This window comes from Diadema antillarum, unplaced genomic scaffold (genome assembly GCF_040938485.1).
Source record: "Diadema antillarum isolate AM-2024a unplaced genomic scaffold, OU_Dant_1.0 seq00000732_RagTag, whole genome shotgun sequence".
Lineage (NCBI taxonomy): Eukaryota > Metazoa > Echinodermata > Echinoidea > Diadematoida > Diadematidae > Diadema > Diadema antillarum.
In genome coordinates this window covers 1,925,680-1,937,918 of record NW_027271633.1, presented here as the reverse complement: position 1 = coordinate 1,937,918, position 12,239 = coordinate 1,925,680, and positions in this window count along the sequence as shown.

Genomic DNA, 12,239 nt, shown 5'->3' with positions numbered 1-12,239 from the left:
GTGACTACAGTGTACTTTTCTGCTGCAATGGCACCAGAAACTTATTGTACTTTACTAACCAGAAAGAGTAGATTTTGTTCTCTCAAATTTCATGATTTTTGCTGATCATCTTTGAATACAATAGTTGGCTGTAGTCTTTATTCACGTGTCATGCCTATCAATTAAACAGAGGTTGATAGAAACTCAAGTACTCTGAAAAGGAGTTGTTTGTTATACACTCAGTAAAAAAAAAAAAAGAAGAAAAAAGTAAACACCTTTTCCAGCACATATTTGTCATAGAAGTATTTTACCAAAACCATTGCGTCATATACCGTATTAAAGATTGTTTAATTGGCTATCAACCTGGTAGGTTAATACAAAGGGAAGTTTCAGGCATGAGTGATCACATTGATTTTTGTCCTTCAAGACACAGAAGTAAAAAATGCAAAAAAAAATTGCATTTTGTCGTTCGTTGCAAACGCTCTTCAAGGTAGCAATAATAACAAAAGACCAATTTAGCACTATGAGAGACATGAATGAAATAGCAAAAATAAGTTTCGTCCCCTTGTATTTATTTACATCCTCTAACACTTACAAAGAGGAAAAAGTAACAGTTTTCTGTTGAATCAGCCCCAAGTGACACAGGGAGTAAGCCGCAAAGGTAATAAAATGGACATAATTTCATTCTTTTGATTTAGAAATTTAAGAATTCATGAGACACATTCTAGAACGAAATATCATTTTCTAAGTTCTTAATTTGAAATAACATTTGAAATGTCTACCATTTTTGCTGACATTGCCCCTTGCATGCCATTTGAATTTGGATTTGACAAAAAGATTTTTAATTTTCTCTATCATTTTTTCACCTTTCTTCATCTTTGCGGGCTACAAAGCCATTACAGAGATCATAGGATGACTTTTAAACTTAATTTGTATTTCTTTTATTGTTTGAATTGTCTTTTTTGTCATGTTACATGGAAGAGCACAAATGCATGGATGACAACTTGCCCATTTTAGCAATTTTTACTTTTGTGCTTTAGAGAAGAAAAACGAAGGTGTTCACTCATGCGTAAATTTTGCCTTTTTATGGACCTACCAGGTTGATAGCCAATTAAATTACCTTTAACATGATATACACAAAATTAAAATTCAGCCACATCTTTCTGAGAAGTATAACCAGGAAAAAGTGTTTCATTTCTTTTCTTTTTTTCTCTTTTTTTTTTTTTTGCTGAGTGTATTACCAAAATATGAATTATGCTAACATGTTAATAGTATGTGTCTAAGATCATGGTCTTTGTTTTTTAATTTGTAAGATTCAGGTTGCAGTTGTTTGTTTTTGCTTGGCTTTATTATGCAAGGGATTTTCCTATCTAAGACATGGAAAGGTAATGCGTAAATATAATGAAGTCCCATTGCAAAATATTCCAAAGCAAAACTTCACTGTAATATGAGTGATTCTCATGAGGAGGGTTGATAAAGTGCATGTAATAAGTGTTTGAACCTCTTTGAAATTTTCCAGATGTTCTTAAACTTCGATGTAATGTAAAACCATTTTTGAAGTTTGTAAGCCCATTTTCAACATTTCATATTCATCTGTTGACATTATGTCTCAACTCTTCAAAAAATGTCACATACCTTCCCAAGCTAGCTCGGCTCTCTTGTAGATATCGTAACTCTTCTCACAATGCGGGAGTGCAGAGCCACTTGACCCTCTTTTTTTTCAAGGAATAGTTTTCAAAATTGGGCATTGATTTAGAACAAAATTTCATAGGTACTAGACATCTTTATACTTGCACTACAATTTGGTAACAAACACTTGTTATACGCAAGGATTAATTAGGAAATATTTCCAAAACTAGCAAAAGTGTTTCGTCTCCTGCATGTCCCCTACATGACATTATTCAAGCTGTTACAAATCGCACTGTGACACTGCAAAGTGTTAGAAAGTGTTGCAAGGGGCAAGATGTACTTGACATTTACTACTAGACATCATTTCACTCCCATTACTAGAACTCTTTTAAACGACAAATTGCTGGCTATACATAACAACACTTATGGTACACATTTCTTACATTTCACTCATAACCGGCATATTTACAAACACAGGCAAGGTTGCAAAAGTTGCACACCAAAAAAGACAACTCCTCTCAAAATTTCTCTAGTTTCCAATAAAAGTTCGATCTCTATACTTCCTGGTCTTTTGTTTGCAATAGAAAGACTTGTCTACAACACACTGTGTGATTTTTTTTAAAGCTAAATAATGTGTTGAACCACGATCAAATCCTGGTGCATAACAAGACGTTAGTCGTGTGCATTACAGTACCTGGCTCTAATCAAGGTGTCACAAATATCACTTTTACACTGCAAAGAAAGTGTTGCATTGAGCAAATGTAGTCGACATGCTCCACGAGAGAGCATCTCACTCCTATTACTAAAACTATTTCAAAACAAATTGTTGGCAGTATAACTACGCCTCTAATCCAAAGGTATATTACTTTTGTAACCTTCCACTCACAACCTGCATATTACATCCAAAACGCATGCAAAATTGCACAAGTTGCTGTAATGTTAAAAAGTGACTCCTTTCTGATTTTCAACAATTGTTCTCCTTTCTATCCTTCCTGGTCTCTTTTTTTTTAGAAGGACTTGTCTATAACAAACTCTATATCGTTTTGACAATAAACGATGTACTAAACCACACCACATTATGGTGATTAGAAAAGACTCATTCCACGCATATGACATTACTTGTAACCAAATATTAAGATCAGTAGTGTCGAATAACTTAGCTCAGCAAAAACGTGTCATTGGTACGTTCATGGACCAAAGCAAGGTATTCGACACTCTTGACCACACTATCCTTATACGCAAATTACAGTGGAATGGAGTTCATGGCATTCCACGAGAATGGCTTAAAGATTATTCTGTCAAATAGAAAGCGATGTGTATGCTACAAATCAATCATCTCTGAACTGTTACATATTGTACACTCTATACACAATGAGTTGTCCACCAAGGCTCTATATCGGGCCCCTTTGTATTCTTTGTCTATATATTTCATCCTCATCTATGTTACTACAATTAAAATTCAAAGAAAAAATGTCGACGATACCAATGTATTCTGTTCCATTTCAGATTTACAGTCACTTCTAAAGGGAAATAAAAACCTCCTTAATATGGAATTAGCCCAATTGTGTATGTGACCTTGCATCACAAAATGAACAAAAAGTCGCCAGTTTCAGTTAAGGACAGATTCTGAAGAGTAGACTCTAAGCTTTAAAATGATGTATAACTCAACTGAAATGGACTCCCCTACCCTATCTAAATACTGGAGAGAAAACACACACTCTACAAAATTGTGAACTGAGAAAAGAGGCTCTGAAATACAGGGTCTATTCAAGTGTTTAATCTTTACCTAGACGTGCTAGCTGTGTGTTGAAAGGGACAAAACACAGGATGAAAACCACTGGAGCAACAACACTAAAGGGATTATTAGATTAGCTGAAATTGGGCATGCTCTATTGACACATTCTGTCCATGATTGATGCCAACTTTCAAAGCAGTAGCATTAACTATTCAAAAGTTATTAGACTTGAAAGTGAAGAGTGTTGAAACGATTTCAAGAAATAAAAAGGGGCCCGTAAGTTACACCTGCTCATTCTACTCTACCCCCCAAAAAAGGTTGTAGAAAAACTGCTGAAAACACACTTTTCCATTCATGTTATGATCCCAAACTAAAGATAGTGTAGAAGAATAGCTCTTTCAGAAAATATGAAAAACTCAACATTGACTCGGTTGGCCCATTCCATTTTTTTTTTTTTTTTGAGTCCTCACGTAAAATCAAGGGCTGCGACATTTTGTTTGTTTTGTGATGCACGGTCACATATATAGTTGACGAGCGATACTTTACCATTCGATTTTAAAACGAGACTGATTTCATTCATTCATTTAAACTGGAAAATAATAAAGATACACAACATTTCAGTATCAGGGTGCATGATTCATTAATAGAACAAAAAGGAAAGCACTTATTTCTTGAGAATATTATACATGAAACTTTGAAATAGAACGTCATGTGCATCATAATTATTTCATACGATTTCCTGTAATGTTAGTAGGCTTACGCTCGATAGTAAGTTAAAGTATTACTCCAACGAATATTTCATTCCTGCTTTATGAGTTTCAGCTTCGTACATTTCATATTGCAACATTGATCAACTTCAAAAAGTTAAAACATACTTCTACAAAAGAATGTCATGCGTATTATACAATATCTCAAGTATTAAGGAATATTCAAATCCCTCATCCTCAGACATACAAACTCTAGAGGTAAATGACTTTTTTTTAAGATTCACTCTTTAAGTTTCGTTTATATATCTGGCAGTTACCATTTTTTGTTTCTCGGTATCTTATGAGATAGTTTAATATAAGCTGAGATATAAGGCCAAGTAAAAAAAGAAACCAGTTTCTCGTCCTCGCGCGCATCGATTTTGGCCGCCGCGTCGATTTTTTTACTATTTACTATTTTCAGAATGGCGCTGAAAATACCAAGAAATTCATAATTCTCGTCCCAGCCCGCTCCCCGCCCGCATCGATTTTCAGTTGCCGCATCGACTTTTTTGATATTTTACTATTTTTTCGGCCGCCGAAAAAAAAATAAATCGACAATTCACCTACCAATCGTGATGTCTCATTTCTAATTACGCCTTGCGTCCTCTACTTTATAGCTGTAGTACAGCTGTAGCTTCTGTAGTGCGTATGTAATAACGCATGCATTTCACACTGCGAGCTCGGAAAGAAGGAATGACCCACAAAGCAGTTGAACTGTAATTGGATGGGTGCGGGCGGGCGCGGCCTGGGCTGTGATGTACAGCGCACTCGGTACGTCGTGGTGTAGACAGGACGTTGAGCACCTTCTGTACATTTTTCTCGTGCTGTTGCCCGCTTCATGTGCTGCTAGATTGATTGCGCAATGTAACCACATACTAGTCATAGAGGAGACCAGCCAGCCAGCATAGCATGCGCGCGTTCTGGAGCTGGAAAAAAAAAATCGTGGAGTGCAGTGATGGAGAGAACCGATCTCAAGCGCACGTGTGCACAGCGAACGGCTTAATACCAGGGCCCCGTTTTATCAAAAGATAAAATTAATTTTAATTTTCCTTACTACACAGTCTGCCATAGACTTACAGTTGAAATCGACTTCATAATCAATTCTAACTCTTCATAAAACGGGGCCCAGAGCTGCCAACCTTTGGAAGCACAAATTAGTACTCAGCAGCTCCAAAACTCGTATTTTTCCACCAGAATTCGTATTTTTTCAATCTCCCTCTTTTTGCTATTTTGAATTAAACTCGTCGACTTATGAGGCCTACAGGCTCTAAACATAACGTTATGACACATGCCGAAGCATCGAGCTGGTCACCAGCACGATAAAGATGCCAAACTACGCAATGTTCAGCGTTGATTGATTGCTTTCTCGCAATTAATGTGTACAAGTGCAAGTATGTACCTCCAAAAACTTGCTGGGATGATTATGGAAGCTTCCACTATCTAGCAGGGGACGTGGAATGCTTTCATCTTCTCAAGAGAGCTTCTTTGTGAGCGGATGCGATACCGGTACTCTGTTCCGTGTTTCCAATTATCGTTTACTATGAAAACATAATCACGCGTTGTTTTCAGGCTTTTTTCATTTTATTGGATTTTAAACATCAGTCTTTTCCGAAGGATTCCAATTCCTTTTCCCCTGACTGGAATCGGAAAGTCTGCTATAACGATGATCGCAAAATGCCGCGCTGTGTGTGGAAGCGCCGATGTGCAAACACGTGGCTTCACTTTCAAGTTTAAAGGAATGCGCCATGTGCTCCTGCCTATAAGAGGTTACTGCAAGTTCGATGAATCGAATGCGCCGTAGCTGAGCTGAGCTGAATGGCTTATTTACGGTAAAGATGCAGTGTACGTTCGATACGAAGAAATCATTACGTCTTTCACGAGGGAAAAACACACAAAACAAACAAACAAACAAAATACACCCACAAACGAATGTTGATAGCCAAAACTTTGAAAAGTAATAAGCAGTTTTGATGAGCGTGAACTGAAATTGTCATTACACGTTGTGTTTTGCTGTTCATATCACTGCTGCTTCTTGGTAGCACTGTAATGATGGCCATGGAAGAAATGAAGGGAGAATGTGACTTACCTGCGCAGGTACATGTTTTACTACATTTATGTAGTGTTGGTATACAATCATTCATCATCCAAATGATGAGTGATTATCAAATGTCTTTTTAGAACATGAAGAAACATCTTTAAATGTTTAATGCTATAATGCCATATCAGTATCATTTTGACATCCATCTGCAATTGTACAAGCCAGTTTCCAGTTGAATGTGCTACAATTGTACTGTGAAGAACTATACACACCAGCTGTGTGGACTCAAAAAGTCACAAACACAAATGATATATAAAGCAGTGTTTCGAATATCATGGAATTAATTTCAGTCGTACATTTGTTGAAAGACATGTTTTATACCTGTTTCAATTAATAGCACAATACATCAGAATTGCAAGTACACTGGTATCAGAAATGCCAGTATTAAGATGGTCATTTTCCCTTGACATCTGTAGTGGAAAGAAAAAGCAAATGTATTTCTGCATGCATGAAGTTTCGTTTCAAGTATGGTAGGCCTACATAATATATCTATTTGTTTGAAAATGCACAGAGTGCAGGCAAGACATACACTTGGGACCTGGTCTCTCATAACACAGCTACCAGAGTGATATTTCATTTCATAAATTGAATATAGAAAATAGTAAACCCCTCTCTCGTTACCTTTCTCAGAATTACCGGACGAGAAACACACATTACTTACATTTTGACAATCCTCGAAAAAATAGTAAGATATCAAATAGTAAGGACCTCCCTCATCGCCTTGCTCAAAAAACCCGGACGAGAAACTGCTTTCTTTTTTTACTTGGCCTAAGATCTATCTTACCTTATACGTTATACGATATAATTTATCTTATACGTTATAAGATATATCTTATCTTGTAACTACAGTTCAACTAGGACATACACTCTTATCCTACAGGGCAAGCTGAAAAATAATTGTATGTGTATTTTTGGAACTCTCTTCCTTGTGATATATTCGAAATACAAAGGCTATGTAGTTTGTTGAAAAAGAAAAGCTGTCCAAACAATGATCCTCGTTAGACGTTAGATACCAATGTAGTATGTTGATGCATGCTAGCTGTACATGAACTTCTTTCCTTTTTCCGATGTTTTTTTTTTATTGTGTTTCCTTTTTTTGAAGAGCCAAAAACGTTTAGGTTGCAGCTCCCCCGCCCCGCCCCCTCCCCAGTTCAACGGCCGGTGAGCCACGTGATACCTCACATGAACTAAAAGGCAAACATAAGTAACCCGCCACAATAAAAGGATCCCAAATTCGCTGATGGCTGAGCCGAGAAAAATCGAGTTTGAAGTCAGATCATCAAATTCTGTCAAAATCAACTGCAATGTAATTTCGATTATTGATGTAATTAAGTAGTCTGATGTTTCGTCTATCATCTGCAAAAAAAATTGAAGCTAAATGATTAAAGGAAAGACAAGAAATTAGTGTTTTCCTGAAGCCAAGATTTTCCGACTTTCAACTGAATAGAAATGTGTCCGAAGATTTGGATTTAGTGCCGCAGATAGACTCCGCCCCTAACGAGGGGATGATCGTATTGGTCAGTGCATGGCATCCTGCTTACTGATTGGTCGTGCGTAGACCACTGGCGATAAGCTTGAATGAACATGGCAGAGGTTGCTATGAGTGGACCTTCTATTGTCCAGAGGTGAAAACTGTCTTACCTCCTCTTGATCACGATAGCGTCGGAAGGAAAACTCTGAAGGTGGTTTTCCCGAAACGCTGAATTCCTAGACCGCTCGACATGCTCTCATAAAATCATCAGTATCTCCGCAAACGATTTGTTTTATGAGTTGTGTTATATATGAAATTAAAGCTGAAGATTAGGGAAATAATGCCAGGCCATTTTTAGGATATCGACTTCCCCCGACTTTTGGATCCTTTTGTTGCAGCGGGTCACAATTTCTAAAAGCTGTCAAACATCTCCCTTCCCTCTTCCCTCTCTTTTTACCATAATTATTTCAACAGATGTAACTGTCCACTTTCTCTATAAGCCTATTTATCGTGTATCATGTAAATAAGGGCTGCAACAAATCGAGATTCACTAATGTTGGGGATAGCCTTTCTGCGACATTTTTTGTACAGCTTATACTTTTAGATCAATCTCAATTCTCCTATGCAGATTTCTATCTCACAAGTTACATGAAACTACTAAATTGCAATATATGCATTGCCATTGAATAGCATTATAAATCCAGTGCAGATAAAATCATTTTGTAAACAACGTACGCGTATATCAACGTACGCGTATATCTGCGCCTTTGAATGTTTCTGTGACAGATATATGGCGCCATACAAATCTTGTATATCATCATCATCATCATCATCATCATATCATAAATGCTATCAATCATGAGTGTGCACATGCACAATGCTGATGAAGAAACCAATAAATCAAAATAAAGGAAATACAAATCAGCACAAAATCCCCTTACTATACGCTCTGATTTGATGATAATGACTAAGCAATCATCAACATGTGCACCCGATATACTTTGAATTTGGGCCTATAATTCTACGGAACAAACATTGAAGCGCGAGAGCCCCACTGGTTACTGATACATCAGCTACAACAATACTAGTACAGTGTACTTACAATGTACTCGCTTTCAACGAAGTGTATGATGCCTATACGAAACTGAATGAAAATACACGTGATGTAACTGCTTTTTTTATTAAGATGCACGGATTTGTTGAAGAACAGCCTGTGGCTGAAACAAGTGACCGTGTGGAAACAAAATAAAATGAAATGAAATGAAATGAAAATGAAATGAAGGGGTATGTATTTTTAATAGATGAGGCTTACACTTTGTGGATGGCTTAATTCAAGGGCGACTGGCACATGTGGGTAGCACCGTGTGTTCCAGGTTGGATGTCTGTTAGAGGGTTCAAGGACATTTTAATCTGAGACAATTGCTCACATGAAAAATCTCAACGCTAAGACAAAGATAGACTCTACCCACAAATATAACGCCAACCCTAATACTAATCTTCACATCAAACTAATCTTAAACCCATATCACGACTCTAACCATAACCCTATAATCCTAACCATAGTTCCACGGAGAAAATAAGACCGAAGCAGCTGTCCCAGGAGCAAATGTCGCGTCACCCTGTTGGAGTTTCGATGTCTCAGGTACGTGAATTCATGCACTCAGCTATTTAATTCTCAACTTGATGGCTATACTTCATTTGTGTCGTTTTAAAGCTGTACATTTGCCTCTCTGAGATAAAGACATGATACTGCTTGACAGACAATAACATAACTTGGATTATGCAGAAAAGAATTGATATGTTAGAAATATTGATTTTTCAATACTAATTTTCTTCTTCCTGAACCTGTGGTATTAAAATGCTGAATATCTATCTTCATGTACATTGTCTCCCCACATTTTTAAGACAACACGTATTACGCATACATCAGAAGAGCTTTTATTTTTCAAATGTTCTAACATGCAATGATCTTATTTTAGTAGTACATTTGCTAGCGATGTATTGGATCGTCTGCTTATTTTTCCTGTCACAGAAAATACACTCGTTTTACCATAACCCCCAAGCTGAAGGTCTAAGGCGTAGAAACAAAACCAATGCTAACATTGATTAATTAAATCTTCAGTTTAGCGCAGTTGCAACGATTAGATGTTAATTAAAAAAAAAACGACACCAAAATGCCATATGAAAATTTCTTTCATTTTTGTTTATTCCAGTGATGAATACACCCTACTACATTTGTAGTTCAGGCAGGTGTCCCATACATGTATATACTTAAAATATTTAATATCATACCTTCACCCACCTGTTTTAATAATCTCTCGTTTTCATTACTGTTTTCCTTTAAAGCTACCACAAGAAGTGCATTCTAATGAGATACACTAATATAGAAAACAACATCATAATTTACATAACTCTGTATAGATTCTGATCTCATCAATTGAATAGCATTATCGTATACATTGATATTGATATTGATATTGATGACGAATGATAAACTACATGGGCCCAGCAGAGACATCTAATGCACATACTGCACACACACACATTCACACACATACACACGCCCACACACACACGCACACACACACACAACTATACGGAAACTCATACACAAGTCACTTATTGTACGCACCTACAAATCATACACAGCACATACCATGCAGCTCACAACAAATACACACACACACACACACACACACACACATACGCATAACTTACCAGTCATACCCATCCCAATAAAGTTTAACACCGGAGCAACCACCCCGAGCCCGGGGCGGCAATCCTTGTCGCAACAAATGTTTTGCCATCATAAATTGTCGCCATCGAGGTCAAAAATTGGGAACTGCACAAGCGTCACGGGTTGTCGCCAGACGACAATCCCTGTCGGCGACAATCCGTGACGCCAAATCCGTCATGGATTGTCGCCCCGAGCCGGGGGCGACAACCCGTGTAGGGGCGACAATCCGTGTCGTAACAACCATATCACTGAAATTAATCAAACTATTTTGTCTTATTCATTACTTTGAATATGAAACCAATCACATGACTTTACAATTTTTATCATTGCTTATAGTGGTTTTGCGGTGACTTGATATGACACCAATACGAAATTACATAGGATCATCATAAACGATCGTCATTCTGCGTAAACCGAGGGCCCCATTACCTCCGAGTTCATCCCGTGTTATGGGATGCAGTACGGAAGTCGGACTGCTCGAAGCGTAGTCTGTGGTGACCACCACACCGTCCTGCCTCAGCCAGTACACTGTATCGTTGAATATGCTCACATCCCTCAGGCGTCTGTCACTGGCTGCACTGTGTATGTCAACTAAAGGTATCTTAGTCTGTCCTGGGCTCCCTGGAGGCAGGTTAGTGTAGTAGGCTGTGTCGGTTCCCGTACGGTAACAATAGAGCAGTCTGCCAGCTATGAGACAAGAATATTCATTTGTAGGCATTGAAAGATGTATGTATAGTCACAATGTCATTAGGGAATAAACGTGCCGATGATTTCAGTATAATCAGAATCGATCATGTGGACATAATTTATCAAAATATGAAATTTTGAATTACTTAATATCGACTCCCACAACCATTGTGCATTGTGCTACCGTCTCTAATCATTAGTTATCTAAGCTTGGGTCGGGGAATTAATAAACAATGTTCTATCTTGGTTTCGTCTTTCATTTTGAGTTGTGTTAAGCCAACATGAAAAATGTTATGAAAATTTAACACTACAACAGTGAAAACACAAAGCATTTGCCCAAAGAACACATTGGATTGGAAATCATGTTATATAATTTGAACTAACAGACAATAATTCTTTTTTGTTGTTGTATAGGAAGCTTCGTTCCTTTCCACGATCAGATAGAGTCGTTGGAAGTAGGGTGTGCTCTTTTGTCACGGTATGCAATGGGAACATCATGAAAAAAAAAGAATGAATGCACGTTGGAAGGAGGGGGGAGGGCACCAACGCAACCACGAACACTACCCTTGAACACCTGTCCAGTATAAAACGAAGCAGTTTAATCATGAATGATACATGGCAATACTCGCAAACAAGTGAGACAATGGCAAAAGTGAGGCAATTTCAAATCAGTTACTACTGCTGGAAGGGGCTGGCGCTATCTTTTTTTTCCCCAACAGCACACACAAATTTACCTGCATGAGCAATTGAGTATATGAATATAAGAACGACCCAAGTCCATGGAAGACCATTTCGAGTAAACTAAAAAAATCTTCATATCTTTTTTGTTTGCCCAATAATATTCTATTTAACTGTGATGGGAAGGCAACATTGTATATACAAATTAGAACATATATTAATATGACAATTAACATTAACATTAATTGTGGAGAGGACATTTTGTGTGATGGACTTGGGTCGTTCTTTGATTCATATGGACTTGGGTCGTTCTTTGATTCATATACATGATATTCTGCTATAGAGATGAGAGAAGGACGAGAGAGGGCGCTATAATATGAATGTAAGAATGACCCAAGTCCTTCATTCTAACATTCATATCAGATTTAACTCATTTATTTCAGGCACTTCCGGGGGTAATTAGGATTTATCATTTATAC